Source organism: Mesoplodon densirostris, chromosome X (assembly GCF_025265405.1).
Source record: "Mesoplodon densirostris isolate mMesDen1 chromosome X, mMesDen1 primary haplotype, whole genome shotgun sequence".
In the NCBI taxonomy this organism is placed as follows: domain Eukaryota; kingdom Metazoa; phylum Chordata; class Mammalia; order Artiodactyla; family Ziphiidae; genus Mesoplodon; species Mesoplodon densirostris.
The window spans coordinates 33,470,031-33,491,571 of record NC_082681.1 but is presented as its reverse complement, the minus strand read 5'-3'; the positions used below and the strand labels follow the sequence as shown (position 1 = coordinate 33,491,571).

Below are 21,541 nucleotides of genomic sequence, written 5' to 3'. Positions count from 1 at the left end.
ACCCCTGACTGCCTGAACTGTTCTCAAATCACTTCTCTCACCACTTGAGAAACCTACCAGGACAGCAGTGGCCAGTGGACTTCTAGACATATGCTTCTTGCCCAGGAACTTCCGTGTGATTCTAGAACCAGTCCCATGCACAGGAATGAGTACAATTGCCTAGAAGGTAACGTTTTAAGGATGCCTTGTTTGTTGCTGTCTTATCTACCTAGTAAGTCAACACTAAGTAAAAGCTCTGAAACCCAATTCAATAAAAGAGTGTTTATGAATCCAGTGTACTTAACTAAGGAGAAAGGCACCTTCTGATCGAAGGAGAGCTTTCCTTTTTATTCAGTTTCCCCTTCTTTTGTGTTTATAGCCTTTTATCCTTCTCCCCAAAGGCAGGCCGCTCTTGAAGTCCTACCTGTAAAAGGAACTTGACTGCCAAGTATCGGAGACTTCAGGTGGTGGGTGAATCGAGTCCAGTTCCTGTGAGGGAGGGGAGTCAGTCTCGGTGGCTGGGCTTACCCTGGCACTGAGGGCAGTAGGACAACCCTTGCACGCTGCATTTAGGAAGCAAACGCCCCTTCTGCCCCGGGGTGAACCAGGGCCCTGGTCTTCTTCACCAGTGTTATTTTACAACTTCCTGCCACACACAGACACGTACAATAATGAAGTAATGGTCGGTGTGTCTGCCAGTAACATAGCTCATTTCTGTTAATTAGCCATAGGCCAACAATTAGTAAATTGGTAGACTGTGCTTGAGTTGACACATTTTCAATCTGATGGTTCATAAAAGAGACAGCTGCTTATTTTATGTATAGGTAAGTGGCTCTTAGGGCATCAAAAGGATGTTTCAAACAGCAAAGGAATAATCAAAAGTGCAGTTTATTATCTTGATTTGTAACAAATTCAAACCATATAATGACAGCAGCCCGTGGTTAAATAAGCGGAGCAACAGATGGACGGCAGAGACACTGGGGCAGGCGCAGTGGCCTTCCTGAGGGCTTCTGGCCATGGCCCCTGGGCTCCAAGCAGGTGAGCTGAGGTGTGGCCCAGGGAGTGGGAGAACTGAGCAGTAAGATGGTCCAAACCTTTGCAAAGTAATAGTCACAGAGGAAGTGCTTTCTGAGAAATAACAGAAATAAAGTGCACCTAGGAAGCTAGTTAAATGTTTGAGACTCGAATGCGAATGGGAAAGAAATGCATCTTTAGAGCTGGTGCAATCGGAGCCTTTCATGTTGAGGCATGAACATTTTCAACCTCCCCTACATTTTTGTTCATCTGATTTTCCACTTCAGTTGTTCATTCTCTATACCCTGCCCGCCTGTGGGACTGCACGCTAATTATCTCGTGGTGGTGAGGTTCCAGGCGTGTGTGATTGATTCATGGTCCTGGGTCTGATATAAACGAACAGGTTAATTCCTTGGCCATTGCTTTTACCTCTATCCCTGGCCACTCGGGCACAAATGAAAGCCATTTGGTCACAAGAGGGTGAGAGGGTGTAGAAGAGAGTGAATAATCCCATCCTCGACCCTGGAAAAAGAACTGAAAGGATATGATTTACACACAAATCAGTTCTACCATCCTTTTGTAGAAACGACAGCATGCTCTTTCCTCACAATCCCACTCTTAAAGTATTTTTAAACTTCAGAATAGGAGTGACGAACCTAGGCGTTGACACTGGTAAATTGTTCCTAGCTGGCAGTGTGGGAGAAGGTGGGCAGGGCACACTGTCCCTAGTCTAATTTCCCCCCCCCCATGAAGTTCTGAAAGTTTGGTAGGAATAGTTGGTGAACTGAGAACAGTAAACACCCTTTCTTTTACATGTATTAAAATATTCTTAATGCTTATGACAACTGTGAGGGGTGTTATGAAGAGAGGAAAATATTCACTATCTCCTGAAAAGTTAGCAGGGATAGGGAGTAGATCTTGATGTTTTCTCCTTTATTTTTAAATTTTTATTTTATATTGGAGTAGGAAATCTTGATTTGACCAGAGAAAAAAAGTGGTTTGAGTTTTCCACTTCTGAGCCATTGATTTGATCTCAAGGGAACACAGCCTTACTGTTGCACAGCTGGGTGCTGACATTATTTTTTATTTATTTATCTATCTTTAAGTGACTGTGAATTCTTTTTTTTTAATTTATTTTTGGCTGCATTGGGTCTTCATTGCTGTGAGCGGGCTTTCTCTAGTTGCAGCGAGCGGGGGCTGCTCTTCGTTGTGGCGTGTGGGCTTCTCATTGCGGTGGCTTCTCTTGTTGCGGAGCACAGGCTCTAGGCGCGCAGGTTTCAGTAGTTGCAGCATGCAGCCTCAGTAGTTGCAGCACGAGGGCCCTAGAGCACGTGGGCTCAGTAGTTGCGGTGTGCGGGCTCTAGGGCATGCGGGCTCCAGTAGTTGTGGTGCACGGGCTCAGAAGTTGTGGCTCGCGGGCTCTAGAGTGTAGGCTCAGTAGTTGTGGCGCACGGGCTTAGCTGGTCCATGGCATATGGGATCTTCCCGGACCAGGGATCAAACCCATGTCCCCTGCACTGGCAGGCAGATTCTTAACCACTGCGCCACCAGGGAAGTCCCTGGGCACTGGCATTAGTAGCAAGTGGCCAATCATATTTTTTTCCTTTTGACTCTCCTTTTCTTTTACTTATCATATTTTGTGATTGTCCACGTTCTTCAGATTTTTTTCCTGTTATCAGGAGCTTGAAAAAGAATGTGGTCAGCTTCTACCCATTTGTATTAATGTAGGAGAGCATTAATACAGCTACAAGAGAAGTAGAGATAAACCAGAAGTCAAAGAATCAGAGTGTTCCAACCGGAGGAGCCATAGAAACAACTGAGGCCAGCCCTTCACTTTTACACACAGGGAGACTGAGACCCAGAGAGCGAAGGTAGCAGCTCTCATGATTCCCATTCCTGTCCTCTTTCCAGAACGTGATATATGACTTTATTGCTATATACTTTCCTTTCGAATTATGATTTGTAAAAGTTATTAGTTGCATTCCTGGGGCATGAAGCCAATTAGGTGTTAAGAAGGGATCCAGAGCCATACAATAGTAGGAAAAGCTAGACCCAAACTAAATATTCACCCTGGATGATCAGATCTGGAGTCGACCCTCGCTTGCACTAAGTGTTGGCATTCTCCTGGGTTCTGCCCTTGGCCCTCTTTTCTTCTCTTCAGAGCAGCTCCACAGTTAGGGTTGGTCTGTATGACAAATATAAGACTGAGTCGGAATTGAAAAGCTACAACTGCAGTTCTTAGGATGTTCCACCTATCTCAGCAGATAATGTATCCCTTCTTCAGTTCAACACCCGCCTTTTCACCTGTTCCTCTCTTCACAATTCTTTGCTTTTCCCTTATGCCCTGCTGCATTTGTAACCACAACAAAACCTCTGTTTTGTTTTGATAAAAAGAAAAATCTTTTCAACCTGTGTCCCCCCCTCCGCTATTCCCTTGTCATCCAAGCCTCTTGAAAGAATGGTCCGTACTTGATGTTCTCAATCCTTCCTTTTCATTCACCCCAATGCCAAACTCAATGAACAACTTTTGGTCTTTAAGGACTCTTGCTCTGCAGCATTTAACACAGCTCAACCATTCGCCTGCTTGAAACTCTCTTTTCCTTGGTTTTTCTTCTCCAGATTCTCCTACTCCTCTGTTCCTCAAGGATCTTAGTTGATGGTAGTTATATCTTGGGTTCACACCCAGCTTAAATCTCCTTTACTGCAATACTTCCCAACCTGTCATCTCTCAGGAAGGGATGGTAAAGCCGGAGACACAGCCAGTGGGCCTAGGGACGGCTATCTAATGGGAAGTGGACACCGTATCCGCGGAAGTCCATTCTCTCCCCCACGAATGCGGTGAGATGGAGGAAGTGGACCGCAGGGAACCAGGCTGAGAGGTGGCACAGGCTCAGGGGCTGATGCTACCGTTGTGGCTGTGGGAGTGGATGAGTGACTAGAAGATACTGCCAGGCAGAGGAACAGGTGTGGGAGATAAAAGCAACACTCCCGGGCTTCCCTGGTGGCGCAGTGGTTGAGAGTCCGCCTGCCGATGCAGGGGACGAGGGTTTGTGCCCCAGTCCGGGAAGATCCCACAGACCGGGGAGCGGCTGGGCCTGTGAGCCGTGGCCGCTGAGCCTGCGTGTCCGGAACCTGTGCTCCACAGCGGGAGAGGCCACAACAGTGAGAGGCCCGCGTACCGCAAAAAAAAAAAAAAAAAAAAAGCAACACTCCCTGAGAACCAAGGAAGAGATCATGATCCGGGGAGAGATGCGGAGTAGCAGACAGAGGAGGAGAGAGAGGGGAAGAGTTGTGAGAGGAATAGGAGGGAGACAGGGGAGTGATGAGAGCGAGCACAGAGGAGGCGGCACCCAGACGACTTTGGAGTTTCTGTGAGGTGCTGCTGCGCTTACTGGACTACGTTTCTGAGTGATTCCCCGTATCCCTGTAATAACCCTCTCTTTTCCTTACCTTATTTTAATGGGTTATTGTTTCTTGCAACCTTTACCCTAAGGTACCTCTTCTTCCACAAACTCCCCAACCTCACCCTCAGTGATCTCATCCACTTTTTTTTTAGTTTAAAATGTTTTTATTCAATGTAATACATGCATGTAGCTAAGAAATAAAGGCGTACCAAAGGCTTATAGTGATAAGTAGAAGACCCTATGCCCACCCCTTTCCAGCAGTCACTCTTTGAAGTGTTTCTTAAGGTGTTTATATCAGTCATTTAAAAGAATAGGATTACCCTACTATATCTTTTTTTTTTTTTTTTTTTTTTGCGGTACGCGGGCCTCTCACTGTTGTGGCCTCTCGCATTGCGGAGCACAGGCTCCGGACGCGCAGGCTCAGCGGCCATGGCTCACGGGCCCAGCCGCTCCGCGGCATGTGGGATCTTCCCGGACTGGGGCGCGAACCCGTGTCCCCTGCATCGGCAGGCGGACTCTCAACCACTGCGCCACCAGGGAAGCCCCTGCTATTTCTTTTTCTTTTTCTTTTGGTAAAATATACATTGCACAAAATTCACCATTTTAACTAATTTTAAGTGTACAGTGGCATTAAGTACATTCACATGGTTGTACAATCATCAGCACTATCCATCTACAGAAGTTTTTCATCATCTCCAACTGAAATTCTGTATCAATTAAACAGTAACTTCTCATTCCCTTCCTCGCCAGCCTCTGGTAACCACTGTTCTAGGTCTTGTCGCTATGAACTTGACTATTCGAGGTACATCATATAAATGGAATCGAACAATATTTGTCCTCTGGTGTCTGGCTTATTTCACTTAGCAAATGTCTTCAAGGGTTGTCTGAGTTGTTATATATGTATCAGAATTTCATTCCTTTTTAAGGATGAATAATATTGTATTTTATACACACACACACAACATCATATTTTGTTTATCCATTCATTCATAGATGGACATTTGAGCTATTTCCATCTTTGGCTATTACAAACATACTGCTATGAACACAAGTGTATAAGATCTGTTTGAGTCTCTGCTGTCATTTCTTTTGGGTATATACTCAGAAATGGAATTGCTGGATCATATGGTAATTCTGTGTTTGCTTTTTTTGAGGAACCACCATGCTGTTTTCCACATTCTACTATTTCTTGTCAAACACTTTTTTTTTTAAGAAGATGTTGGGGGTAGGAGTTTATTAATCGATTAATTTATTTTTGCTGTGTTGGGTCTTCGTTTCTGTGCGAGGGCTATCCCTAGCTGTGGCAAGCAGGGGCCACTCTTCATCGTGGTGCGAGGGCCTCTCACTGTCGCGGCCTCTCCCGCTGCAGAGCACAGGCTCCAGACGAGCAGGCTCAGCAGTTGTGGCCCACGGGCCCAGCCGCTCCGTGGCATGCGGGATCCTCCCAGACCAGGGCTCGAACCCGTGTCCCCCGCATTGGCAGGCAGACTCCCAACCACTGCGCCACCAGGGAAGCCCCTCAAACACTTTTTAAACATCATCTACTGACTTTGTATTATGGTAGCTGAGGATCCATCCACTTTTGAAGTATTCTGTAGCCCTTGTGTGCTGATGACTTCCCATCTACATTTCCAGCCCTGACTTTCCCCTGAACTTCAGGCTTATATTATCCAAATGCTTGCTGGACATCTCCGTGTGGGTGTTAAGCCCAGAGTATCCAAAGCGTAATTAAAATGCTTCCTCCTGCCCCTACCCCAAACTTTCTTTTTCTCTGGTTATTATACTGCCCCTACATCAGTGAATGTCACCAATGTCTACCCAGTTACTCAAACAAGAAACCTGCAGGTTATCACAAACTGCTGCAGGACCTTACCATCCAATGGATCACCAAGGCCTCCTGATTTTACCTCTGAAATATTTCTTGGCTCCATTCTCTTTTCATCTTCCTCACTGTCACTGCCCTAGTTTAGATGTTCATCCTCTATTGATGGACCCACTTGCCGCAGCCTCCTCCTAACTCATCTCCCTGCCTCCATACTTGCCCCAGTTTAATTCTATTGCAAACTGATCTAAGCCAGTTTAGTCTCTCACACTGTCAGGTACTTTTCAGTGAATATCAGTAGATTCCAATAACTAGAGATAGCTGTGGGTTGTAGTCCTCATCCCTCACAATCTCCATACCAGGTGGTATGTTCCACTGTAAACAGGACTTTGACCCAATTCTGCCAAGCATACATTTATTAGCAGTTAGACATAGTCCCGCTACCTGTCCTCATAAGGTCCATTAAGCCTCACGCAGGAAAGGTTCACCTGAACCACATTTAACAATTCTCCAGCAGTAGCATTTTACCTAAACTTCTGGTCAGATCAGGCAACAGACTCATCCATTAAGTGTCAGGAGGCAGGACCCAATGGATTTCTAGACCTAGAATGCCACTCTGGGATCACCAGTGTTTTAGGCCCCATTCATGCACGGGCAGACAAAAGTGTCAGTCCATAAATCTGGAACACCATTTATTTAACCAGTGCAAGTTTGTTTCTATATATATATTTTTAACATCTTTATTGGAGTATAATTGCTTTACAATGGTATGCTAGTTTCTGCTTTATAACAAAATGAATCAGCTATACATATACATATATCCCCATATCTCTTCCCTCTTGTGTCTCCCTCCCACCCTCCCTATCCCACCCCTCTAGGTGGACACAAAACACCAAGCTGATCTCCCTCTGCTATGTGGCTGCTTCCCACTAGCTATCTATTTTACATTTGGTAGTGTATATATGTCCATGCCACTCTCTCACTTTGTTCCAGCTTACCCTTCCCCCTCCCCGTGTCCTCAAGTCCATTCTCTACATCTGTGTCTTGATTCCTGTCCTGCCCCTAGGTTCTCCAGAAGCAATTTTTTTTTAGATTCCATATATATGTGTTAGCATATGGTATTTGTTTTTCTCTTTCTGACTTACTTCACTCTGTATGACAGTCTCTGGGTCCATCCACCTCACTACAAATAACTCAATTTCATTTTATGGCTGAGTAATATTCCATTGTATATATGTGCCATATCTTCTTTATCCATTCATCTGTCAGTGGACACTTAGGTTGCTTCCATGTCCTGGCTATTGTAAATAGAGCTGCAATGAACAGTGTGGTACATGACTCTTCTTGAATTATGGTTTCCTCAGAGTAATATCCACTACAGAAATGAGCAAACCCTCTACTGTAGATTTAGGTAGACTGGTTGAAGCTTTCCAGTAGCTGCATCTGGAGTGTGGACTCATACTTAGAGCCTTCCAGATGCACACTAAGCACTGCTAGAGTGTGTTCCTCTTTGAGGTGCTTCAGATATTAACTGTCCCTAGAGTATATGTATGTATGTTCATGTACACATATAGGTGTGTGTGTGTCTCTCACTGTCTGTGCTGAGTGTTTGTTTGTGTTTGTTTGTTTGTTTTTTGGCCGGGACGCATGCAGCATCTTAGTTCCCAGACCAGGGATCGAACCCTCACCCCCTGCAGTGGAGGCGCGGAGTATTAACCACTGGACCGCCAGGGAAGTCCCTGTGCTGGGTGTTTTTAAAGTAAATCTCAGGCTATATAACAAATCTCCCCTCCCATGTACATCTGTCCATATTGTTCCCCTGCATAAAACCCTTCCCTTTCATGGTTCCCTGTTGCCTATAAAATCAAGTCCACACTCCTTCAAGTGACATACAAGGCCTTGTCAGACCTGCCCCTTACCACTTTCTTTTCTGCACTTTACACTGTAGTCTAGAATTACCAAGCTGCTTTTAGTGAAGCCCCACCAATGATTCTCTCCCCACCTGCCTCGCCCACCTTTCCCACTTTCCTTCACCTGGCTAACTCTTACTTATCCTCTATGACTCAATTCAGGCATCAGCCCTTTCAAGAAGCCTTTCCTGGAGCCTGATTCAGAGCTAAGCTTGTTTATTTTATTTAACACATGAATAGCACTTATTATGTGCCAGGAACTATTCTAAGTACTTCTCATCCTAATGACAACTCTATGAATTAGGTTCTATTATTATCCCTCTTTTCAAATGAGGAAACTGAGGCACATAGAGGTTTCACTTGTCCAAATTCACATAATTGATAAGTGGCAAAGTCACACTTCAGACCCAGGCTGTCTGGCTCCAGAGTCTGTGCTTATAGAAATCCGTATGCTATGCTCTGTATTTCCATAGCACGGTACGCATACCTCTATCTCATCATTTAGCATAACAGCTTGAAATTCTTTCTTTGGGTATGTGGCTGCTGCTTCGCGATCAGGGTATTAAAGCTCAGTAGTCTCTGAAGTATGGTATAGTGGTTAGATCATGAAGTTTGGAATTAGACATACCTGGGGTTAAGTCCCACCTCCGCTTTGTACTAGCTGTGTAACCTTAGGCAAATTATCTAACCTTTCTATGCTTCCTTTTCCTTATGTGTAAAGTGGGAATACGAATACCTCACAGGGCAATGGAAAGAATGAGATGATGTATCTAAAGCACTTAGCAGTGGGTCTGACATAGTAAAAAACGAAGCAAAACAAAAAAGTCTTGGTAATGCTTGATTATCACAACTAGTTATTATTATCTCTGCATCTCTAGCAACTACCACAGTGCTTGGAAAATAGACATTTGAGAAATACTTGTTGAACTGAACTATTGTGGAAATCTTTAGACTGACATAGATATCTAAAGTATACCTTGGTGTGTACGACTTCAGAAATGGTCCCCTGTAGTTAAGCAGGATGTGCCACCTCACTTTGCTGGGGCACCCATAAGAGTTTTACCTCCAAAGGGTAGATAGCCCTGGAGCTCTCCAGTCACATAACTAACAAGCATATCATTCTGGTCCTTGCAGCCATTAGTTTTACTGTAGCTGAAGCTCAAATAGGATAGCTCATCACTTTGAAGTGAGTCTTGTTATCCCAAGTCATCTCATCATCCTTCAAAATGAAAGAGAACTCCATTTAGTTTCCTTTTCTTAGAACAAGGGCTTCAGAACTTCCCAGGGCTATCCATTCTCATAGGACCTCTGACCTTTTCGGTCAGAGATGCAAATTTCCTTCCCAGTATCCCAGAGCTTTGATCCCTTCTGTTATAAATTTCACTTGTCAAATGAAAGAAAAATACAGTTATCAGTCATGCTCAAGTCACCTTTGGATAGTGTTGTGACAGAAAATGTCTCAGGTATCAATTAAGTACCCATCTTTTTGCACCCAAGGACAGTAGAAGATGCTACTTGAAAAGCTGAAATAAACATATATATCACATCCGGGTAATAATACACCCCCCCCCCAGAATACTAAGGGAATGGAAGCTCCTAAGGCAGAAACTTTTGGTTAACTTAGGGCTAAGGAGAAACCTCATTTGGGTTCAGGTGGCCAATCTTTCTACAATATCTGAACCCACTTTCCTCCATAAAGGAGGACAGTCTAATGACCACCGATTCTTTCTTCCATGCGGATCTTGCAAGATCTCTAGGCCAATCACTTTTCAGAATTTTAAGTAGAGAGACAAAGTGGAAGAAATTGAACTGAATTCATATTGTTGATGAAAAAAAAATGAACACTCAGTCTATGAACGGAATGGAAAATTTTATTCAAGCCAACCTGAGGATTATAACCTGGGAGACAGTATCTCAGAGAGCTCTGAGAACTGTTCTGCCCCTTAGAGGTCAAAGCACAGTTATATCCATTTTTGAGACAGAAGGTTATACATCAGACGTATTGATAGTTTACACAATTCAGATCTGCATGTACAAAGTAGTGGGTCATCGTGACCCCTTACAGGGTTAAGAAGGAATGTTATCCCCTAAGGAGTTATCAAATAGTGTGTCATTGTGGCCTCTTACAAGATTAAGGAGGAATGTTGTCTCCTAAGAAGTGATCTTGCTGGTACGGGGAGAACATTGCTCTTTATGGTTGAGCAGGTATTTCTGCCACTGGGGAGGTCTGGTTGGTGCATAATGCAGATACACAGTGCACGCTAGAGGGGAGGGAGGAGGCCAGACGGTAGAGAAAAATTTTATGTTTACATTTTTCTTGACTTGACTTAAAATGTGAATTTTTATTTCATCAGTATTAATCCTGGTCATAGCCTATATAATCTGGCAGTTTGATTAAACCTCTGATTGTTATGTTGTCATTTTTCTCTTTTTTAGAAGAACCCCACCACCTAACACACACAAACGTCCAACTAGCTGAGGGTTCTGGATTCTCAAGTGCTAAGGGAATAATGACTGGAGTGTGGGTTGGTCAGGAGAGGCTGCCTGGAGAAGGTCTCCAGCCGGATGGTGAAGGGCTGGTAGAGTTTCGATGGCAAGGGCTTCCTTCCCTGAGTTGAGGAAGAGGGGCTGGGCATGAGCCAGAGCACACAGCACCTGTAATAAACTAGAGGTGAGGCTAGCGGTTTTATGCTTAGAGCAAAGCCTGGAATTCCCCTCTCTTTTTCTCTCCAGATGGTCAGAAATAAACCACAGAGGTTCCAGAAACACAGAGATCGGAAATGTTCATGCTAGCAAAGTGCACTGGGCCAGAAGTGAAGAGCTACGATCTCTGATCCTGGTTCTACTGCCGATTTGTCACATAATGGTGGGCAGTTCGTGTAAACCTTTTTTAGACCATTTTCTCGCCAGTTAGATAGAGATAGATATATGATCAGACTACCACACGGAGCTGGTGGGAGGATTCAGTGAAAGCTTACAAATATCCATCAAATATAAGTTACTGAGATACTATTATTAAAATGTACTAGTGGAGACACTAGTACAGCTCTTCCTTCCGTTCTCTTTGGCCTCTTTAGCCAGCACTCAACGTGAATTTCACGAGAGGTTGCTGGTTGCCTTTCTAAAAACAGATTTAACCAGTTTCTTCATGCTACTCAAAATTTGAAGGTCGAAATTCTAAACTTTGTAACAATCTAAAAAGGAATTTAAGGCAATCTTTTGACACTGTTGCAGACGTTCCAGGCTTCCTCTTATAATGCATAGAAGGTTTTAAAGCAACTGTTCTCTTTGACTAGCCCAGAAAAATCCTCCTTCCTTCATCTCCTTGAATCTAGCCTGCATATCTGAGAGAATTCTGATTATAGTTTATAACAGTATATGACTTTAATTGGAGACTGAAGATGACCGCTTGTTAATAATTTGGCATATGAATCATTTAAAAAACAAAACACTTCTGGTGAAGAGAGGTTCTAGAATTCATCCTCATCCCCTCCTCCTGAATGTGTATTTTACATAAAATCACACAGATTTTCTTAACAAGTTTAACAGTGTGCTATAACATAATTGCAATATTATACCAGAAGCATTATCAATGCTAAGTACTCTCCAGTTTAGAATGCATGAATAAATTCTCTAAAACTCTTGAGAAGAGTATCCATTTTCCCAGCTAAATAATCTTTAAGTTCAAAAGGTAAAATGAATATTTCTTCTTATATGAAATATGGCATATATGTGGGAGTAGAGTTTTGATAAGCATTTGTGAACTCCCTGCCGGTAGATTTAAAAACCTCCTTGGCAATCACATGGCAACTAAGAATACTATGCCCCCTTCTACCTAGGGGCCAAGACATGGTGTCTTCAGAATTATGTATCCATTAAGGTAACATTAGCTCTGTCATTTTCAACATACGGCATCCAAGGTCACCCTGGATGCTGGCAACCAGCCAGTAGATGGGAAAAGAGAAAGAGTAGAGAAGGCATGTGAGCTTCTTAGACTGGCCTGAATGTCACCCACACCTCTTCCACCAACATTCCGTGGGCGAAGATTTGTCAGAAAGGCCCCACCTAGATGCAAAGGGAACTGAGAAATGGTAGTTCCTGTCTACAGAGCCACTTCCCAACCACAACTCAAGCATGATGGAAGGGCAATACATATATTTGGAGGCTAGCTAAGTGACTTTGTCGCAGTTGTACTGTGGCAGTTACTAATTTCTTGTCTCAGCTCCAAAACCTCCAGACCCTGCTTTGTGATGCTGGCAGTAGGGCACTACAAACCACATTTCTGCTTTGTTGGCTGACTCTATGTTAGGTTCTGCTAATAGGGGGCAGTAGAGGGAGACAGCAAAGCTGGAGAAGGAAGAGACTTACTCCTACCTCTTTGCTTACCGTGGGTTTTCCTGTCTGCTTCTTGTGGTTCCTGTGTCACCACAGCCTTGCGTCATCACCCTGGAAACAGCAGTGCCTTCCTATAGCATCAGCTGAATCTGGTTGCAGTTTTTCCACCACTTGGACGAATCAGCCTCACTGTGTCTGCTGAGAGACACCACCAACCATCTTGTGCCTCCCTCTTCAGAAATCTGGGTCCAGCACCACAGGGACCTTCCTCCAAGCTCAGAGGTCTCAGTACCAGTTGGCAAGTGCCCCCTTTTCAGAAGTCTGAGGTTTAGCTCCAGGGACCCCCTCTCCCAAGTTTTAGTAATTCAACCTCTTCTCTCCCCCTGCCCCCTGCCGCCTGCCCTGCTGCCTAAGGATAATAGCTGCTTCCTGCAGTTTTTACCTTTGTGAAACCTTAGAGCAGCACTATCCAATAAAAATATAATGTGAATACTAGTTTTTAATTTTCTAGTATCCACATTAAAAAAAAGTAAAAAGAAATTAATGCTATGTTTTGTATAACCCAATCTGATCTGCTTTCATTTTAGCATATGATCACTATAAAAATTATTGAGATATTTTTATATGAAGTCTTTGAAATCTGGTGTGTATTTTACACTTACAGCACATTTAAATTTGGAGGGTAAATTTCACCAGAAATACTTGATCTGCCTTAGATTTCATAAAATTTACAGTTGAAAATATAGATTCACCAGCTCACATTGTTCCAAACATACATAAAAGTTTTCTAATAACTGAATTGAGTATCAATTTGTAACTTTTTATTTGGAAAAAATTGTGCACTCACAAGAAGTTGCAAAAATACTACAGAGAGGTTCTATGTACCTACCACCCGGCTTCCCCCATTAGTGACATCTTCCATGAGTTTAGTCATTGTCAGAGCCAGAAAATTAATTGGCACAACACAATTAAGTAGATTACAGACCTTAATCAGATTTCCCCAGTTTTTATATGCACTTATTTCTTGGTATGTCTTTGTGATTATATGGCATTTTATTGCTTGTACAGATTTGTATAACTACTTCACCACCATAATCAAGAGACAGAACTCTTCCATCACTACAAAGGATATTCCTCATGCTTCCCCTTTATTGTTACTTCTCCCCTCCCCTACACTGAGCCCCTGGCAACCACTTATATGTTCTCCATCTCTATAATTTTGTCCCAGAGTAATGGAAATAAAAACAAAAATAAACAAATGGGACCTAATTAAACTCAAAAGCTTTTGCACTGCAAAGGAAACCATAACCAAAACAAAAAGGCAAGCCACAGATTGGGAGAACATATCTGCAAATGATGTGACCAACAAGGGATTAGTCTCCAGAATTTACAAACAGCTCATGCAGCTCAATATCATCAAAACAAACAACCCAATCAAAAAATGGGCAGAAGACCTAAATAAACATTTCTCCAAAGAAGACATACAGGTGGCCAAGAGGCACATGAAAAGACGTTCAGCATCGCTAATTATTAGAGAATTGAAAATTAAAACTACAATGAGATATCACCTCACACCAGTCAAAATGGCTATCATCAAAAAATCCACGAACAATAAATGCTGGAGAGGGTGTGGAGAGAAGGGGACCCTCCTACACTGTTGGTGGGAATGTAAATTGGTGCAGCCACTATGGACAACAGTATGGAGGTTCCTTAAAAAACTAAAAGTAGAGCTACCATATGATCCTGCAATCCCACTCCTGGGCATATATACAGAGAAAACCATAATTCAAAAAGATACATGCACCCCAGTGTTCATTGCAGCACTATTTACAATAATCAAGACATGGAAGCAACCTAAATGTCCATTGACAGAGGAATGGATAAAGAAGATGTGGCACATATATACAATGGAATATTATTCAGCCATTAAAAAGAATGAAATAATGCCATTTGCAGCAACATGGATGGACCTAGAGATGGTCATACTGCGTGAAGTAAGAGAAAGAGAAATATCATATGATATCACTTATAAATGGAATCCAAAGAGAAATGATACAAATGAACTTATAAAACAGAAACAGACTCATGGATTTAGAGAAGGAACTTAGTGTCACCGGGGGGAAGGGTGGGGAGAAGAGATAGTTAGGGAGTCTGGGATTGACATGTACACACTGCTGTATCTAAAGTGGATAACCAACAAGGACCTACTGTACAGCACAGGGAACTCCGCTCAATATTATGTAACAACCTAAGTGGGATAAGAATTTGAAAAAGAATAGATACATGTATATGTATAAGTGAATTACTTTGCTGTACACCTGAAACTATCACAACATTGTTAATCAACTATGCTCCAATATAAAATTTAAAAAAATAAATAATTCCTTAAGAAAAATAATGTTATATAAATGTCATCCTATAGTATGTAATGTTTTGAAATTGGCTTTTTTTTTTCACTTACCATAATGCCCTTAAGAGCCATTCAAGTTGTTGGGTATATCAGTGGTTTGTTCCTTTTTATTGCTGAATAATATTCCATAGTATGGATGCACCACAATGTGTTTGACCACTCACCTGTTGAAGGACATTTGGTTTGTTTTCAGGTTTCAAGCTGTGTGAGCATTTGAGTATAGGTTTTTGTGTGGGCCTAAGTTTTCATTTCTCTGGGATAAGTGCCCAGGAGTGTGATTGCTGGGTCATAGGTAACTCTATGTTTAATTGTCAGAATGATTTCCAGAGTGGCTATACCGTGTTTCATTCTGACCAACAGTGATAGCAAGATCCAGTTTATTGGCAATGCTGTCAGCATTTGGTGTTATCAGTGTTTAATTTTAACCATTTGAATAGGTATGTAGTCTCATCTCATTGTGTTCTTATTTGTGTTTGCCTAATGACTAGTGATTTTGGACATCTTTTCATGCATTTATTTGCCATCTGTATATCATCTCTGGTGAGGTATCTGTTCAAGTCTTTTCCCATTAAAAATTTGGGTGGCTGGTTTCTTACAGTTGAGTTTTAAGAGTTCTTGATATATTCTGTAGACAAATCCTTTGTTAGAGATGTGATCTGCAAATATATTCTCCCAGTCAGTCCATAGCTTGTCTTTTTATCTTCTTAACAGGGTTCTTCACAGAGCAAAACTTTTTCATCCTAAGGAAGTTCAATTTATTGATTTTTTTTCTTTTATGTATTGTGCTTTTAGTGTCATGTGTAAGAATTCTTCACCTAACCCTAGGTCATGAATATTTTCTGCTATGTTTCATTCTAAAATTTTATAATTTTACATTTAGATCTGTGATCCAATTTGAGTCATTTTTTTTTTTTTTTTTTTTTTTTTTTTTTGCGGTACACAGGCCTCTCACTGTTGTGGCATCTCCCGTTGCGGAGCACAGGCTCTGGACGTGCAGGCTCAGCGGCCATGGCTCACGGGCCCAGCCGCTCCATGGCATGTGGGATCTTCCTGGACCGGGGCATGAACCCGTGTCCCCTGCATCGGCAGGCGGACTCTCAACCACTGTACCACCAGGGAGGCCCCTGAGTCAATTTTTATGTAAGTTATGAGGTTTAGGTCTAGGTTTATTATATTATACTTCTGCCTATGGATGTCCAATTTTACCAGCACCATTTATTGAAAAAAATAACCATGTTTCTGGGGTCCCATAACCATCGAGTTTCACTGGATGGACTCACAAGACTCAATAGCAGGCTTTACTCACAGCTAAGGTTTATTACATCAAAGGATACAGACCAAAAGTGATAGGAAAAATATATGCATTCAGTAGAGTTCAGAGAGGTCATCTGAACCATCTGAAGCCACACAAGGATGTGCTTTCTCTCTATCAGTGAACTACAGGTGTGGAATAACTTTGCCCAGGGAAGCCTGTTCAAGACTCTGGATCTGCGGCTTTTCTGTGTAGGGGAGCAGCTCTGTCATGGCAGTCTGGTGAAATTGATCACATAGGCAAATGCTTGACCTGTATTTATCTGAGTCTTAGCAGAACTCCTTGTGATCCACTTGGAACACAAGAGGATGGGAGGCACTTTTTGTTTTGTGGTCACCCCTTTCTGGTATGTAGGACAGGGAGCATGGGTTGCAGGTACATTTGGCTGCTCTTCCTTTCATTCTCCATGTAAGTAATTATCTGAATCCAAAAAGGGCTCGTTGTGTTTTTATTGGCCATAGGCGTCAGACCTTAGTCTTTGCTCATGCTCCACTGAATTGCTTTTTCATCTTTATAAAAAATCAGTGGGTATATTTATGTGAGTCAGTTCTTTTCAACAGCTTTGTTGGGGTATAACTGACATACAGTAAACTGCACATGTTCAAAGCATACAATTAAGTTTTGACATATGTATACACCTATGAAACCATCAGCACAGTCAAGATGATGAACATACCGCAAAGTTCCCAAGCTCCCTCTGTAATCCCTCCTTCCCCTCTGTCTCCAGGCAATCACTGATCTGTTTTCTGTCATTTTAGGTTAGTTTGCATTTTTTAGAATTTATATTTGAATCATACATTGAATCATACATCTTTTTTCCAGCTTCCTTTGTTGAGCATAATTATTTTGAGATTCACCCATGTTGTTGCATATATCAATAGTTCATTCCTTTTTTTTGCTGAGTAATATTTCACTGTGTGGGTATATATACAACTAATTGTTTACCCATACACCTGTTGATGGATGTTTGGATTTCCAGTTTTTAGCTATTGCAAATAAGGCTTTTATGAACATTTGTGTACAAGACTTTCTGTGGATAATGTTTTCTTTTCTCTTGGGTAAATATCTATGAGAGGAGTGGCTGAATCATTTCATAGGTGTATGTTAAACTTTTTTAAAAACTACCAAACTGTTTTACAAAGTGGTACCATTTATATTACCACCAGCCATGTGATAGAGTTCCAGTTTATTGGCATCCTCAGCAACACTTGCTATGACGAGTCTTTTTAATTTTACCCATTCAAATTGATGTGTAGTGCTTTTCCTTTTGGTTTTGCCTTGCATTTACCTAGCGATCAGTGATGCTGAAACTCTTTTCATGTGTTATTTGCCATCTGAATATCTTCTTTGGTGAAGTGTCTATTCAAATCTTTTGCCCATTTTATATTGATGGGGTTTTCTATTTTCTTATTTTTGAGTTTTTACAGTATTTTATATATTTTGGATACAAATCCTTTATCAGATATATGCTTTGCAAACATTTTCTTCCAGTCTATGAATTGTCATTCTCATTATCTTAACAGTGTTTTTCAAAGAACAAAAGTTTTTAATTTTTGTGAAGTCTAACTTATCAATTTGTTTTTAATGGCTTGTGCTTTTGGTGTCATATCTAAGAAATCATTGCCTAACCCAAGGTCATGAGATTTTTCTCCTAAATTTTCTTCAAGAAATTTTGCAGTTTTAGTTTTTATATTTAATACTGTGATCCATTTTGTGTATGGTGCAAGGTATTAATCCAAGTTATTTTTTGCATATGAATATCTAGTATTTCCAGGACCATTTATTGAAAAGGTTATTCTTTTTCTAATGAACTGCCTTTTCACCTTTGTAAAAAAAGTCAGTTGTCTATATTTGTGTGAGTATATTTCTGGGCTCTCTGTTCTCTTCCATTAATATATTTTTCTGTTTGGACATCAATCCCACACTGTCTTGATTATAGTGTAGCTTTATAATACTTTTTTTTTTTTTTTTTTTTTGCTGCACCACGCACATGGCTTGCAGGATCTTGGTTCCCTGATCAGGGATTGAACCCGGGCCCTGGCAGTGAAAGTGTCAAGTCCTAACCCCTGGACTGCCAGGGAATTTCCTATAATACATCTTAAAATCAGGTAGTGTTAACCTTCCAAATGTGTTCTTTTCTCAAAGTGGCTTTGACAATTCTAGGTCATTTTCATTTACATATGAATTTTAGAATCAGCTTGTGATTTTCTATAAAAATTCCTGCTGGGAATTTGAAAGGGATTATATTGAATCTGTAAATCAATTTGGGAAGAATTGTTATCTCAACAATATTGAGTCTTCTGACCCATGAATAAGGTATAAATATCACTATTTAGATTTTATTTAATTTCTCCCAGCAAAGCTTTATAGTTTTCAGCATACAGGTTTTGCACATCTTTTCTTGACCAAATGCTTTGGCCAGAACCTCTAGTACAGTGCTGAATATAAATAGTGAGAATGGGGCTTCCCTGGTGGCACAGTGGTTGAGAATCTGCCTGCTAATGCAGGGACCACGGGTTCGAGCCCTGGTCTGGGAGGATCCCACATGCCATGGAGCAACTAGGCCCGTGAGCCACAACTACTGAGCCTGCACGCGTCTGGAGCCTGTGCTCCACAACAAGAGAGGCTGCGATAGTGAGGGGCCCACGTACTGCGATGAAGAGTGGCCCCCGCTTGCCACAACTAGAGAAAGCCCTCGCACAGAAACAAAGACCCAACACAGCAAAAATAAATAAATTAATTAATAAAGAGTGAGAATGGACATCTTGATTTGTTACTGATCTTCTTATAGGGAAAGCACTCAGTCTTTCACCATTAAGTATGATGTTAGGTATAGGTTCTTCATAGATGCTTTTTATCAGGTTGATGAAGTTCCCTTCTATTCCTAGTTTGTTGAGAGTTATTATCAGTAATGGATGAAAGAGCTGTGAGGTGGAAGCTTTGGACCTCACCCTACCTTAGTCAGAATTGTTCTGTTTTATGTTTTATGTGTGGATATTCTCTGTGAACTTTGTTTGCAAAATGAATTCAACTCCTAATAAGAAAAAAAGTTTGCATAACACTACTTTATACAACGAGTAAATGTATTAGTCAGGGTACTCCAGAGAAACAGAGCCAGTAGGATAGATAGATAGATAGATAGATAGATAGATAGATAGATAGATAGATAGATAGATGTGTGTGTGTGTATAATATAATATAATGAGGAATTGGTTCACAGTATTACGGAAGTGAGAAGTCCCAAGATCTGCCATCTGCAAACTGGAGACCCAGGAAAGCCAGTGGTATAATTCTTAGAGAATGGATGAATTCCAGTCCAAGTCTGGAGGCCTGACAACCAGGTAAGCCAATGGTGTAAAATCTCAGTACAAGGGCAGAAGATCAATGTCCCAGCTCATTCAGGCAGACAAGAAGCAAAATGGGCGAATTCTTCATTCCACCTTGTGTTCTATTCAGGTCCTCAATGGATTGGATGATGCCTACGTTGGGGAGGGCAGTCTACTTTACTGAGTCCACCAATTCAGATGCTCATCTCATCCGGAAACACCCTCATAGACACACCCAGAAATGATGTTTAATCTGGGCACCCCTTAGCCCAGTCAAGTTGACACATAAGTTAACCACCACAGTAAGTCATTGAAAAATTGAATATAAATTTAAGTTTTTATTTTTCAATGAACTAGAAACACATAGGGAAATCTTTTGAAAGAATATTCCTGCATTCTTTCTAAAATCTAGAGGATTCCTAGGCCATGCTTGAAAACGCTGATTCTGGGAATTCCCTGGCGGTCCAGTGGTTAGGACTCCTCACTTTCACTGCCAAGGGCGCAGGTTCAATCCCTGGTCAGGGAACTAAGATCCTGCAATACGTGCGGTGTGGCCAAAAAAAACAAAACAAAACGAAACAAATGCTGATTCCGCAGCCTCTTAGAAGAAGTAGAGTTGTAAGACTGAGAGGGAACTTTCCAGAGAAGACTGATCTAACCTTCTGCCCCCAGGGATAGTAGTAGAGCTGGGGAGAAGGTGTGGTGAGTCTAGAGAAGGACATTTTCCCATTTCTCTCACTGTTCTATATCTTAGCAACAAGGCATAAGTTCTGCACAGCCTTGGATTCCCTTGGGATTACAGACTGCTTGAGGGCAGGAACTGTATTACTTTGTTTTCTGTAGCTCCTTCACCTGTCTCTCACAGTTCTTTAAACATCTCATGGGGACTTCCCTGGTGGCCCAGTGGCTAAGATTCCACGCTTCCAATGCAGGGGGCACGGGTTCGATCCCCGTTCGGGGAAATACAATCCCACATGCCACGTGGCACAGCCTAAAAAAAAAAGTCTGCTTTAGGGCTTCCCTGGTGGCTACAGTGGTTGAGAGTCCGCCTGCCGATGCAGGGGACACGGGTTTGTGCCCTGGTCCGGGAAGATCCCACATGCTGCGGAGCGGCTGGGCCTGTGAGCCATGGCTGCTGAGCCTGCGCGTCCGGAGCCTGTGCTCCGCAACGGGAGAGGCCACAGCAGTGAGAGGCCCGTGTACCACAAAAAAAAAAAAAAAAAAAAAAGGCCTATCCCTTCCCTCAGGAAGTTCACAGTCTAATGGGAAATACAGACATGTAATTTATGTTATCATACAACTTGATGGGTGCTTTCAGAAATGCCAACTGTCATGATGGCAGGAACAGCTGACATGGGGAAGGGTCTAGTATCGAGAGCATCTCAGTACAGTTCTATAAGCACCAAATGCCCTCCACTCCATTCAGAACATTGTGTCCTGAGAAGAGAAGTGTCATTACGACCAGATATTGATGTTCATGGTAGTGATGAGAACAGAAGGACCTGAGAGTAGAGATCACACTTTTTTACTAAAATACTTCCAGTTTTTTTTTAAAAAAACAAAGGAATGGTATGCGGTGTCAGTTCCTGTGAAAGTATTCAGTGCTCCTTACTTCACTCCGAATAGGAACCTGTCTGGACAGAGAATTCATAGACTCTATCATCAATATGTCTCTCTGTTTAAAAAAAAATTGGTTCCAATTTCAAAAATTAAGATACAGTGTTGCTCTGATCCTGAAAGAATGGAATCATCTGGAAGGATTTGCCATTTTACCAAGAGAATTTAGAGGTTTACTATGGATTAGAATTGCACCAAAATTTAAGAATAGTAACATTAAATAATGATACAATTTACACTTGGGGATGCATTGTCTCATTATTGTATCATTTCTTTTACTGTGCAGAAATTAGTTTTTTCAATTAAGATATTGGTTGCCTTTTTTTACACCAGAGTTTCCCTCTTTCAGAGTTATAAAAATGACAGTTTATGTTGCAATCAGTTATTTTGTATGATTCATGAAGAAACACTT

At 41.8% G+C, this 21,541-nt stretch overlaps 1 long non-coding RNA gene across 11 annotated transcripts in view; it reads left to right on the top strand.

Annotated features, from left to right (window-relative positions):
• The window catches only part of LOC132482365 (uncharacterized), an 82,049-nt gene that overhangs the window by 44,676 nt on the left and 15,832 nt on the right, over positions 1-21,541 (top strand). For 5 of the 11 annotated variants that reach the window (XR_009530907.1, XR_009530902.1, XR_009530899.1 and 2 more), the window contains 2 exons: positions 19,407-19,527; positions 19,643-19,814. The exons of 1 other annotated variant lie outside the window; for it this stretch is intronic. This is a non-coding gene — a long non-coding RNA (uncharacterized LOC132482365). Of the gene's footprint in view, positions 1-10,862; positions 10,996-12,560; positions 12,955-13,532; positions 14,807-19,406; positions 19,528-19,642; positions 19,815-21,541 lie in introns of those variants that run through there. 5 more of the 11 variants (XR_009530903.1, XR_009530901.1, XR_009530908.1 and 2 more) reach the window with 4 other exon arrangements.